The sequence below is a fragment of the Schistocerca gregaria genome, chromosome 4, assembly GCF_023897955.1.
Source record: "Schistocerca gregaria isolate iqSchGreg1 chromosome 4, iqSchGreg1.2, whole genome shotgun sequence".
Lineage (NCBI taxonomy): Eukaryota > Metazoa > Arthropoda > Insecta > Orthoptera > Acrididae > Schistocerca > Schistocerca gregaria.
The window spans coordinates 343,110,613-343,124,736 of NC_064923.1; the positions used below are offsets into that span (position 1 = coordinate 343,110,613).

Here is a 14,124-nt window from a genome sequence, read left to right on the forward strand (position 1 = left end):
TCGTAATGATTTTTTTTGCTTGTTGATATTCCGGTTGTGATGGTTTTATTTATGATGGTCAGATTTTTATTTGTAGTTCACGGTTGCTATTTGGGCTTACAAATGGTCATTTTGCCACTTGGGGATAGTGAACGGGGCCGTGGACGTTAGGAAACGGTCTGCCAAGTGGAGAAATCGGGTCACTCCCAACATATTCTTCTGCTTGAGTGCAACAGAGGGGTGACACCAGCGGACGCTGCGAGAAACATTTGTGGCGTGTAAGGGGATAATTCCACTGGATAGAGGGCGACAAGAAATGGTCGTTTTTAGGAGGATCGGTTTGACATTCGTGTCTCTCCACATTCAAGAAGACCTTCAGGATTTAATGAAGATCATTTAATCGTATTTATCCACAATGATCAGAGTCACTGTACTCGAGAACTGGCATATGCGATCAGCATGATCATTTCACCTTCGTGCGACGTATGCATGCAGTGGGAAAGTTTCAACCATCAGTTTTATGGATACCACATGCTCTAAGCCAAAATCACAAACTTAGGGGTGACCCCACGTACATCTCTGCTTGCTCGTTATCAGTTGGCTCATGAACAACACCGAACATTCCTTTCTTGTATCGTTATTGGCGACGTAAGTAAAACAAAGGAATGGCTGAGCCCAAACAAAGCAGCAACTCCCGGAACAAGGACCTGAGCACATCCACAAAATATAATTTTATAAGTCTGGTGGAAAGCGGCGGTGTGGTGTACCATGGATTGCTTCCCGGAGGTGTAATCTTTAGTGTTGACATCTACTGTCAACAACTGAGACGTCTTGTAGACGCAATCCAAGAACAACAATCAGCAAGACGGCATAAAGTGATGCTACTCGACGATAAAGCCCGCCGTATTCTGACAGACTGGAAAAAAAAGAATACCTATACAGGAGTTGGGTTGGAACGTCATTCAGCTTCCAGTTTATTCATCCGATATCTTGCCCACTCAGATTTTTATCTTCGCGCTTTCTATCGACCAACCTTCAAATAACTTCTTTTCCGGATGAAAATGCCCAGCAAACTTTGATCGACGGATTTTCGTATAAAATCATATGATTTCTGCAATTGCAGAACCGAAAAGTTACCACAGTGTTGTCAGTCTGTTGTAAATAGCGAGGGAAAATATTTTATTGATGACTAATATTTTATTGATGGTTGCAGAGAGTTTAATTTTAGAAAAATAATGGTAATAAAGTTAACTGAAACTGTACAAATGTGTCAGATAATCTGCTTTTATTAATACCATAGGACAAGTTGTATAGTGTACATACTATTTCATAATAAACGGACACTATATCGGAGTATTCCTCTGTCGTAAATATGAAAGGCATTCCTATTTCATAAATAATCTACAAACTATAACAGTTATTATGTAGTTTAACTTAAATACACTGCTGTTATTTGTGCGTGCACAAAACACTACAGAAAACTAACTCGTTTCAAGGTTAGAAAACACCTGAAACAACAAACAAACGGTTGCCAATAATAACATAAACATTTCTACATTCGTAATTCAAAGTAAATAAATTTACTTACATAATAATCTTTGCTTCTTTGTATATTCTGGAAAACTACAGCAGATACACCTCTGAGACATGTTTTATTAGATTCACCAGACCAATAACAGCAAAATAAATGGAAATAGTGCTTTACTTTAACCTCGTACAGTTTTGCGATGGCTCCATATTAGCTAAGTTGCTAAATTTGAAAATGAAATGGCTCTGAGCACTATGGGACTTAACATCTGAGGTCATCAGTCCCCTAGAACTTAGTAACTAACCTAAGGACATCACACACATCCATGACCGAGGCAGCATTCGAACCTGCCACCGTAGCAGTCGCGCGGTTCCGGACTGAAACGCCTAGAACCACTCGAACACAGCGGCCGGCGCTAAATTTCAGGCAAAATTTTTTATTAGTCGTAACTCCGTAACTAAATATTTCAGGACCTATGTTTATATGAACTTTTTTCTTTAGTTTTCATCGTAGAATAACAAATTAAGGCATTTGCATACTTCGGGAATCGTCTCGTAGAACATTATGTTCCTCTTGTTTCCGTGGTGCGTTAATACTTAATTGAACAACTACTCATCTCACGAATTTCATGTTCGCATTTTGACAGACCTAAAAGAAATAGAGCAACGTATTGGATGAGTACGAAATTTTTACAGTAGGGCAGAGTCTGTATTTAAATTGCCTGTGTTGTTAGATGCAGTGTTCCTTCTGACATTCATTCATAGTGTATCGAACTACACACTGCTGGCCACTGAAATTGGTACGCCACGAAGATGACGTGCTACAGGCGCGAAATTTAACCGACAGGAAGAAGCTGCTGTGATATGCAAATGATTAGCTTGTCAGAGCATTCACACAAGGTTGGCGCCGGAGGCGACACCTACAACGTGATGACATGAGGAAAGTTTCCAACCGAACAGCACTTGACCGGCGTTGCCTGGTGAAACGTTGTTGTGATGCCTCGTGTAAGGAGGAGAAATGCGCACCATCACGTTTCCGACTTTGATAAAGGTCGGATTGTAGCCTATCGCGATTGCGGTTTATCGTATCGCAACACTGCTGCCCGCGTTGGTCGAGATCCAATGACTGTTAGCAGAATATGGAACCGGTGGGTTCAGGAGGGTAATACGGAATGCCGTGCTGGATCCCAAAGGCCTCGTATCACTAGCAGTCGAGATGACAGGCATCCTATCGGCATGGCTGTAACGGGTTGTGCAGCCATGTCTCGAACCCTGAGTCAACAGATGGGGACGTTTGCAAGACAACAACCATATGCACGAACAGTTCGACGACGTTTGCAGCAGCATGGACTATCAGCTCGGAGACCATGGCTGCGGTTACCCTTGACGCTGCATCATAGACCCACCTGGGTGCACGAATCCAAAACATTCGGATGAATCCAGGTTCTGTTTACAGCATCAGAATAGTCGCATCCGTGTTTGGCGAAATCGCGGTGAACGCACTTTGGAATCGTGTATTCTTCATCGCCATACTGGAGTATCATCCGGCGTGATGGTATGGGGTGCCATTGGTTACACGTCTCGGTCACCTCCTGTTCACATTGAAGGCACTTTGAACAATGGACGCTACATTTCAGATGTGTTAAGACCCGTCGCTGTACCCTTCATTCGATCATTGCGAAACCATACATGTCAGCAGGGTAATGCACGACCGCATGTTTCAAGTCCTGTACATTGCTTTCTGGATACAGAATATGTCCGACTGCTGCCCTGGCCAGCACATTCTCCGATCTCTCAGCAACGGAAAACGTCTGGTCAATGGTGATCGAGCAACTGGCTCATCACAGTACTCCAGTCACTACTCGTGATGAACTGTGGTATCGTATTGAAGCTGCATGGGCAGCTGTACCTATACATGCCATCCAAGCTGTGTTTGACTCAATGCTTAGGCGTATTAAGGCCGTTATTACGGCCAGAGGTGGTTGATCTGGGTACTGATTTCTCAGGATCTATGCACCCAAATTGCGTGAAAATGTCAGTTCTAGTATAATATATTTGTCCAATGAATATCCTTTTATCATCTGCATTTCTTCTTGGGTGTAGCAATTTTAATGGCCAGTAGTGTAGAAACACTGTAAAATACAGACATTATCCTAGTGTATTTCATGCTAAGCAAGTCAGTCTGACGATCAAAACACTGTATCTCCCTCTGCGGGCATCATACAATGTGTATGCGAGCGCTTTAGGAGGTAGACACCGGGAAGTATGAAAATTTATGTCGGTTCCGGCAGCGTTCTCGGATGGCCATAGTGGTTAGGAAGACTGCTAGCGTGAAGCGGGATATACGGGTTCGAGTCCCAATCCGGCACAAATTTTCGCTTGTACTAGTAAATCGTATAGGCGGTGTACAGACATACTCACAATTCACCTATCATTTCATAAAATAAATTTTACTTATACGGCGTAGGAATGACAGCGTTATTTTTAACTTTGCTAGCAATATGTCAAACATAATGCACTGTTTTCATCAGATAGCGAAACGGCTGTGATATGAAGCTACATAAATCAATTGTACATTATACTCCGCATTAAAACACACTGCCTGAATGGAACAAAAATTGTTAGATTACACAGTCTTCTAAATTAATCGTATCACGGTATAAGAAATTTAGCTATTTGTCTGGAAAGGCATACTAAGCTGTTACACAGCTGTTTAAAAATAGTCGGTCTATAGACAAAACGTAAACTTCTTTTCACATACACTAGATACGTACACAGTATTATGCAGTGAGCATCTCTGACTCTATCCTCCTACACTTTCAAAAATTCCCCCACCTCCTTCCATCCCGTCCCACCTCCCTACAATTGGTGCAAACATAACCTGCACATGCAAATTATACAGTGTAAAGGTGGATTTACTTTAATAAAACTGCTATAAGATAACTGCTTCACTGGAACTGTGACGCTTGGTGGCTGTGTGGCTAGGTACTCCACTGCTAACAGAATTGTTTGCCGTTCAGTAACCGCAAGAGGGTTAGGACGCAGCCACGTGGCAAGGTAAGACTTGATGCTACAAACAGAAAAATATGAAAACCGCAGAAAAGTTAAAGACAACTGAAGATTTTAAAAGTTCATTTATTTTGGAAAAGCAAAAAACATACTAGAGTAGTTTCAGTTTGTGAAAGTGCCAGAAGAAGGCCCAGAAAAAACGACTACAAGACGAATTTTTTAGAAAAATATTTGAGAAAAAGCTAACGCTTAGAAAAGGAAGCAACACTAAACCTTTTTAAATTAAGGAAATTTTCTCTGTTTATAAGAGCTATAAACATTTATTACAATAAAACACCAATAACCCACGATTCCTTAAAGAGTCGAACTCTCCGGTATTGAACAGCTTCGAATATCTGACTAGTTTACAAATAAGGTAAGGTGTTTAATATCTGCCTTTATGCTTGTAAGCAAGGAAAAATATTTGGAAATGTTTCAAATTATGCTTAAAGTTTGTTGGAATTTGCTAAATGCTCTCATTATGAAACAGTGGATGAATATAATCTGGGCAATTTGCGCTCAGCTTTAAGCAAAACCTTGTTTTTCAGGCATCAATATGTCTATGACGCCATACCTGCCGAACTTGTGTCGTACAATAATTTGTCACGTACATTCAGTGATACATGCAGATACTGTCTGAAAACCGTATTGCGAATATAGTCGGTAGTAAAAAAACAACAAATGAATTCAAACTTCTAGCTTGATGGTGAAGTTTGGTTGCATGAACAGCGAAAATGCAGTAACTGATAAACTTTTTCTTTAATTACTTCTCGTGTGTGTGTTGAGGAGGGGTGAGAAGATAAGCGTAAAAGTCCGAAATTATGTGTAATGTTTGTTGAAAATTACCAAGTGGTCTTATTTGCAAATACTGAGAATGATCACACTCCGCACGCCACGATCGCAATTTAGACTTTTTCGTTGTTACAAGGTGAATGGTTTCAAGAGACTTATGCTGCCATCTTCTCATCTTATGCAAATTACTATGAAATGAACTTCGCAAGTTCCATAAGATCAGACGTTGGCAGGATAAGACTGTTGAAGCCGATCACCTTGCAGCAATAAAAGTTTCTGCATTGCGATCGCGATTTATAAAGTGTGTTCATTATAAGCCATGCCGATTGCGTCACAGCACAGCATGTGTACCTCTCAAATATTTGATGAATGAAGCCCCGGTATTTGTGTGCCGTCAGGAAACGCTGCCTCAAGACAAACAATAGGAACTGTAATATCTATCTGAAAGTGTTAACTTTTAATGTAAGATTATACCCCTTAATGTGTAAGTTGTGACAGAATTATGAATTTTTAAATTCGATCAAGAATCACGCGAAGTGCTGATAATCATATACATCTACGTGGTTACTCTGCTATTCACAATAAAGTGCCAGGCAGAGGGTTCAATGAAACACCTTCAAGCTGTCTCTCTACCGCTCGCCTCTCGAACGGCGAGCGGGAAAAACGAGCACTTAAATTTTTCTGTGCGAACTCTGATTCTCTATTTTACCAAAATGATCATTTATCCCTACGTAGGTGGGTGCCAACAGAATGTTTTTGCAATGGAGGGAGAAAACTGATGATTGAAATTTCGTGAGAAGGTCCCGTCTCAACGAAAACGCCTTTGTTTTAATGATTGCCGCTCGAATTCACGCATCATATCTGCGGCACTATATCCCCTATTTCACGATAATACAAAACGAGACGCCCTTCTTTGAACTTTTTCGATGTCATCCACCAGTCCCATCAGATGCGGATCCCACACCACACACAAATTCTACAGAATAGGGCGGACAAGCGTGGTGTAAGCAGTCTCTTTAACAGACCTGTTGCACCTTGTAAGTGTTCTACCAACGAATCTAAGTCTTTCGTTTGCTCGGCCCACAACGTTATCTCTGTGTTCGTTCCCATTTAGGTTATTTGTAATTGTAATCCTTAACTATTTACTAGAATTTACAGCCTTCAGATTTCTGCGACTTATCGCGTAATCGCAATTGAGCGGATTTCTTTTAGTACCCATGCGAATAACTTCACACTTTTCTTTATTCAGGGTCAACTGCCACTTTTCGCACCATGCAAATTTTTATCTAAATAATTTTGCAATTCATTTTGGCGATCTGAAGACTTTATAAGACGGTAAAGGACATCATCATCTGCAAACAATCCAAGGCGGCTATTCAGATTGTCTCCTATGTCGTTATTACAGATCAGGAACAACAGAGGGCCTATAACACTACCTTGCGGAACGCTGGATATTACATCTGTTTTACTCGATGACTTTCCGTGTATTACTACTTTCTGACAGGAAATCACCAATCCAGTCCCACAGCCGAGGCGATATTCCATAGCCATGCAGTTAGTTTACATGACGCTTGTGAGTAACGGTGATGAAAGCCTCCTGCAAATCCAAAACTATGGAATCAGCTTGACATCTCCTGTCGATTGCACCCACTACTTCATGAGCATATAGAGCTAGTTGTGTTTCACAAGAACGACGTTTTCCGAAACCGTGCTGACCGTCTATCAATAAGCCCTTTTCTTAGAAGTAATTCATAATGTTCGAAATTAACATAGGTTCCAAAACCTTACTGCAAATCTATGTTAATGATATGGGTCTGTCATTCAGCGGATTTCTCAAACTTGCCTTTTTGGGTATTGGTGTGACTTGAGCAATATTCCAGTCTTTAGGTACGGATCTTTCTGTAAGCGAGCGGTTGTATATAACTGCTAAATATGGAGCTATTGTATCAGCATACTCTGAAAGGAACCTCACTGGTAATCAATCTGGACCAAACGCCTTGCCTTTATTGATTCAAGCTGCTTTGCTACCCCGAGGATATCTACTTCTATGTTTCTCATCCTGGCAATTGTTCTTGATTTGAATTCACGGATATTGACTTCGTCTTCTTTGGTGAAGGAGTTTCGGAAAACCGTGTTAAATAACTCTGTTTTAGTGGCGCTGTCATCAGTGACTTCACCGTTGTTGTCACGCAGTGCACGTATTGACTGCATCTTGCAACTGGTGTGCTTTATGTATGACCAGAATCTCTTTGGGTTTTCAGCCAGATACCGAAACATAGTTTCGTTGTGGTTACTATTACAAGCACCTCGCATTGAAGTGCGAGCGATATATCGAACTTCTGCTGGTGGCAGTTAGATAGGGAACTTGCAAATGGAATTGGGTTCCGGGTCAACGGTTTAGTAATATGCAGGGTGGACAGAACCACACTGGAAATTTTTTAAGGGTATTGTAGGCTGGGATGTGCTGAGAAATAATTGTTCAGAAAAAACTTCGATGCGTTGCGCCAATCCGGAGTTATTTGCTGTTGAAGTTAGCCATCCCGATCGTTGCGAATACACATTCAAGCACTCGCATGCGCTAAAATGCGGTAATGCTCAGACATCTGTAAGTCCTTGAGTTACCAGTTATGCAAATGATCATAACCAGTTAAACTGTGCCTTTTTCATAAGTGAAGTATTTAAGCTTGATGAGCTAAAGATAAGACTGTTTGGTTGCAGGATCCCGAACTAAGAACACCATTTGGCGACCCTGTCTCTGGCAGGCTGGTTGAATTGGCGCGCGCGACCACCTGGTTAACTTCAATGCTAAATAAGTCGGAAACTGCGCAACATACCGAATTTTTTTCTAAACAGATATTTCTCAGTACAAACTCCCCTGAAACATCCTTACAAGGTTTTCAGACTGTTTCTGACCACTCTGTAGATGCGATTCTGTCATATTATTACACTTTCTACACTTTTGTCATCTGCCATGTCTCTGAGTAAGACGTAATTTCCAAAATGATTCTTGGTCTAAAATTCACGTAGTGCTCAAATGTCCTAATTTATATCTGGCCTTGTGTACTGGATCATTATCTATAGGCATAATTAGCACTAAGAGTACTGCGAGTGCGACCAGAACAGAACTGAGTTTATTGGACATATGTTAACAGTCCATGCAGGGTTTAAGTTCCTGATTTCAAACGGAGACAGTGCTTGTAAAACCTTAGAAGATTATTATTTGCCGTACGTATTGAAAAAGCTGCCAAAAATAAGAATATTGAGTAAAGGAATAAACTGGAAAATTTCATACTCAGGATGGAAAGTTGGAATTACTGTGAGAGCTTAATGCTCTGTTTCCCTTCAGCCACCTATTATGTTGAATTATGAGAAGGAAAGTTGCTACTCACCATATAGAGGAGATGCTGAGTCGCAGATAGGCACAACAAAAAGACCCTCACAATTAAAGCTTTGAGCCATGAAGGCCTTAGTCAACAATTGAGAGACGTATGCGTGCACACACGAACACACACACACACACACACACACACACACACACACACACAAATCAACACAGACATGCGACTGCAGTCTCAGGCAACTGAAATTTGAGTGTGGTTTTAGCTCCCTGAGGCTGCAGTCGTGTGTGTGAGTTGGGTTTGGGGTTTGTCTGCATGCGTCTGTGTGTGTGTGTGCACATTGTATGTCTGTTGTTGTCGAAGGCCTTAATGGCCGAAAGCTTTAATTTTGAGAGTCCTTTTGTTGTGCCTACCTGCGACTCATCATCTCCTCTATATGGTGAGTAGCAACTTTCCTTCACATATATTAGCACACTGGACTCGCATTCGGGAGGATGACGGTTCAGTCCCGTCTCCGGCCATCCTGATTTAGGTTTTCCGTGATTTCCCTAAATCGTTTCAGGCAAATACCGGGATGGTTCCTTTGAAAGGGCACGGCCGATTTCCTTCCCAATCCTTCCCTAACCCGAGCTTGCTCTCCGTCTCTAATGACCTCGTTGTCGACGGGACGTTAAACACTAACCACCACCACCACCTTCACATATATTGTTACATTCCAGCCTGGATTTTCCATTGTTTGACATAGTGTATTAAGATACTTTTCGAGTAAATGATTTCGCTTTGAAGATACCGACGGTGCGTCATATATGGAGAATTATGCATATTTTCGGTGACTGCGGCTCCCGTTTGTGAGTTTACCGTATCACCGGCACACATCTACTTTTTTGCAGGCGTTTCAGTTACCTGCTACTGCCAGTCAACAATTTCCATGTTAATTCATTCTCGCGAACACGGTGTATCTCTCCACGCTGAATGTATTTGCATTTGTAAATTTAACTACTCCGTTGAAGCACTTATTACAGATCTCCATAAGGACGGCTGCACCGTGTGGCTATTATTACTGGTCATAATACTTCGAATGGGAAAATCTGCCGTTAATTTGCATATATTGTTCTCCAAAAAGTGTTGAGCGAATGTCAAATATCGGAAGGGCATTAAATTTCATAGCAGCCAGCCGGATTAGAGCTGCATAATGCTGTGCTGCTGATTGTAGTATAGACGATCTCGATTAAGCTGCGATTCTTGTTCAATGCCGTGGCGATAACAATCCCGTCCGCATACCTGATGATTTACAGCGGTAAGAAATAAGCGGCACTAAGCATTTTACTGTCGTAAATAGCATCATCTATTAAGTATCTTAGGTATGTTATTAGTTAGTCGTATGTAAAGTACACAAGCGGCAAGACGCAGTCAATACCTTCGCTGCGCAGTGCCGATGGTATAGTTACCTACGACTGTGCCGCTAAAGCGGAGTTATTGAACGCAGTTTTCCGAAATTCCTTCACCAGAATTTGAAACACGAACATCTACTAGCATGAGTTTCTTAGAAGTAGATACCTTAGGGGTTGCGAAGCAACTCAAATCGCTTGACACGGGCAAGTCTTTAGGTCCAGATTGTATACCGATTAGTTTCCTTTCAGATTACGCCGATACAATATCTCCCTACTTAGCAATCATATACAACCGCTCGCTCACCGATAGATCTGTAACTACAGATTGGAAAATTGCGCAGGTCGCACCAGTGTTTAAGAAGGGTAGTAAGAGTAATCCATCGAACTACAGACCTATATCATTGACGCCGGTTTGCAGTAGGGTTTTGGGGCATATACTGTATTCAAACATTATGAATCACCTCGAAGGGAACGATCTGTTGATACGTAATCAGCATGGTTTCAGAAGCCATCGTTCTTGTGCAACGCAGCTAGCTCTTTATTCGCACGAAGTAATGGCCGCTGTCGGCAGGGGATCTCAAGTTGATTCCGTATTTCTAGCTTGCCGGAAAGCTTTTGACACCGTTCCTCCCAAGCGACGTCTAATCAAGCTGCGTGTCTATGGGGTATCGTCTCAGTTGTGCGACTGGATTCGTGATTTCCTGTCAGGAAGGTCGCAGTTCGTAGTAATAGACGGCAAATCATCGAGTAAAACTGAAGTGATATCAGGTGTTCCCCAGGGAAGTGTCCTCGGAACTCTGCTGTTCCTGATCCATACAAATGACCTGGATGACAATCTGAGCAGTTCTCTTAGGTTGTTCGCACATGATGCTGTAATTTACCGTCTAGTAAGGTCATCCGGAGACCAGTATCAGATGCAAAGCGATTTAGAAAATATTACTGTATGGTGTGGCAGGTGGCAGTTGACGCTAAATAACGAAATGTGTGAGGTGATCCACATGAGTTCCAAAAGAAATCCGTTGAAATTCGATTACTCGATAAATAGTACAATTCTCAAGGCTGTCAATTCAACTAATTACCTAGGTGTAAAAATTACGAACAACTTCAGTGGGAAAGACCACATAGATAGTATTGTGGAGAAGGTGAGAAAAAAAAGTTGCGTTTCATTGGCTGGACACTTAGAAGATCCAACAAGTCCACTAAAGAGACAGCTTACACTACACTCGTTCGACCTCTGTTAGAATATTGCTGCGCGGTGTGGGATCCTTACCAGGTGGGATTGACGGAGGACATCGAAAGAGTGCAAAAAGGGGCAGCTCGTTTTGTACTATCATGTAATAGGGGAGTGAGTGTGGCAAATATGATACGCGAGTTGGGATGGAAGTCATTAAAAGGAAAGACGTTTTTCGTCCCGCCGAGATCTATTTACGACATTTCTCTTCTGAATGCGAAAATATTTTGTTGAACCCTACCTACGTAGGTAGTAATGATCATCAAAATAAAATAAGAGAAATCAGAGCTCGAATGGAATGGTTTAGGTGTTCGTTTTTCCCGCGCGCTGTTCGTGAGTGGAATAGTAGAGAAATAGTATGATTGTGGTTCGATGAACCCTCTGCCAAGCACTTAAATGTGAATTGCAGAGTAATCATGTAGATATAGATGTAGATGTTATCCAGCAATAAAACATTTATATTAGGCCTATGTAATTTTGATCAAGTGTTGCTTTCTTTGTTCCGTCTTTTCGCCGGTATCTATCAACTCTGTAGCTTTGAACGAAAATTCATGTTCTTCGAGTAAAATTTTCTGTGACTAAATGATTTTCTTGTTGCAGATACTACTTCAGTCCAAAACAAAGACGTGCTCGTCCTTCTGAGAAATAATTTGTCTTAGCTTGTCGAGTGTCGGCAGTATAATTGATGAATATGGGTTTAACATCTCGTCATGGACGGGGTCGTTAGAGCACAAATGGGGATAGGGTAGGAGATGTTTTCAACGGAAAAACACCGGAACTTTCCTTAACCTATCACGGGGAAATGGTGGAAAACATACTGCATAGTCGCAAAGGGATTAGAACGTGCTCGTCTTGAAAGTGGATCCAGTGTACAACCGCTTTATCACTTGGCTCGATGTCTTCGTCTGTGTTCCTATTCTTCGCCACTTCTTATCAAAATCTATCAGTTCAGCGAAAGTGAAAAAGACGTTTTCCACAGAAGCATTCTTGTGCTTCGCGTAAAGGAAAAACCAAGTTTCCACTTATGTTACACAAGATCGTCTCAGACGTTATCTGTCGGCAAGTAGAGCGCAAGAACACGCCTGTAATTAGCTGCTCAGACACTTTTGACTTAACTCGGTATAATCATACAGTTCAAGATCGAAAATCAATCGCCCTCTCTTACACATCTGCTTATTGCTCATTAGTAAGGTGAGCACACCTATTTTATTTATGTCAATGGAGTAATGACACTTTCCATACGAGGTTGATTTTACATTTACATTACACTACACTTATCGTTTTCCACAGATCCCTTGTAGAGGAGTCTCTGGGCTGTGGAAAGAGACGTGAAAGAGATGTGTAAGAGAATTACAGTTATCCGGAAATGTTGGTACTTAACAAATATCAGGACAGCATAACACATTAATTCAACAACCTGACACGTACAAAATGGGAGGTACAATGGTTAACATCGGGAATTCTAACATAACTCTGATTTACTATTTGACGTCATTGATCTTACCTGCAGCGACTTTCAGCCTAGAAACAGGTGACCATAAGGCAGAGATTATTTAGTATACCGGACCTCTAGCGCCTTCAGTTGTCTCAAGTGGACCCCTTGATGCCTATGGAGTGTGGTTCGCGGAAGGAAAAGACATCCTCTCTATGCCTTAGCTACTACGTAATACGTACTGATCTACGCATTTTACAAAGAAGAATGTCTAAAATCCTAAGACAGCCTCAGTGCTGTCACAGGATGCAATACAGCCGTTTATAACCTAACCTGAAATATACTCAAATTAATATTCCAGCAAATACATTTTATAATGAAAATTGTGGCTATTACGGTATGATTAGAAATTGTATACTGGGTGTTTGGAGTATAGCTACAGATACTGTGATAATTGTGACTTTAATATGTACAGACGTCAGTGTATGAATCGTTTCTCTCTGTGCCTAACTGTCTTCACGCAGGCACATCACATAATGTACTACCTGATGTTTTCTGCACTGTCGCAACTGCCCCTTGAAGTGGAATAAGCCTGTCAGTATAGACAATCCGTTTTGCGTCCACACACTCATACTTCTGTAACTGACCTGCTGCCCAGGGAAAAATAAACGTTAAGGACTTACTTGTGCAACTTGGAGGTGCTAAACAACGTAAAAACGTACTGCTCACAGTAGCTACAATTATTACTCTGTAAATGAAGTAAACACTGATGTAATGCTGTTCAGTTTACTGTCCTCAGTCAGGAATAGAAATATCTGCTCTTATACCGCTAATACCCTTTATTTTTCCAGTCTAGATATCCATAGAAACTCGATGTAAGCAATAAGGTCTCATGGACTTATTAGTCACCGAACACACAGACCTTCGAGTTTTTAACGACTGAACACCGCAAGTTCTCCGAAAATACTTCATAAAGATTGTAAACCACTTTATCCTTAAAACTGTTGGTTTTGAAGCTCCAGCAGCAGCAAAGCTTACAGATTATATTACGGGTTATTCTCTATAACCCTAGGTACTGTAAAACTTCCTTTAAGATATAATGTTGCTTGCAATCAAGAGAGAAATTATGTTATTGTGACGTTGATTGGGGAGTGTACAAATAATTTTATCTGTAAACTCAATACTGTTGTACAAGAATGTTTCGCCACAGAGAGTTGAGTCTACAGGTAAATGATTTGTTAACACACCAACATTTTACACACTTCAATAACGCACTGGATGATGACACCAAAATTATATCGAAACATGTTTGGGCATTACAGTCAATTGTTGTTTGTACAACAGGCAAACGTCAATTCTGACAATTCTTCACCCTCTGTTTTGTAT

The 14,124-nt window shown here is 41.2% G+C and overlaps 1 protein-coding gene across 3 annotated transcripts in view; it reads right to left on the reverse strand.

Annotated features, from left to right (window-relative positions):
- Positions 1 to 14,124, reverse strand: part of LOC126267380 (opioid-binding protein/cell adhesion molecule homolog) — a 363,466-nt gene that overhangs the window by 258,204 nt on the left and 91,138 nt on the right. The window lies entirely within an intron of this gene.